Consider the following 204-nt stretch of genomic DNA (forward strand, 5'->3'; position numbering starts at 1 on the left):
GGCTGGAGGACACACCGGGGGTGGGGGCTGTATGCCCCCCAACACCACTGCTTCTCCTTTGCACTGGGTGCCCAGCAGCACGACCTTCCCCCAGGAAGGGGGGCTTTGACCATCCACTATGTGTGGTGGCTGTGACGCCAGGACCCCCACTAAAGCTTTGCCCCGGGAGGGGAGCTGCTTGGGGCATCTTCCTGTGGCAGTTGT

This window comes from Antrostomus carolinensis, unplaced genomic scaffold, assembly GCF_000700745.2.
Source record: "Antrostomus carolinensis isolate BGI_N321 unplaced genomic scaffold, ASM70074v2 scaffold43493, whole genome shotgun sequence".
NCBI lineage: Eukaryota > Metazoa > Chordata > Aves > Caprimulgiformes > Caprimulgidae > Antrostomus > Antrostomus carolinensis.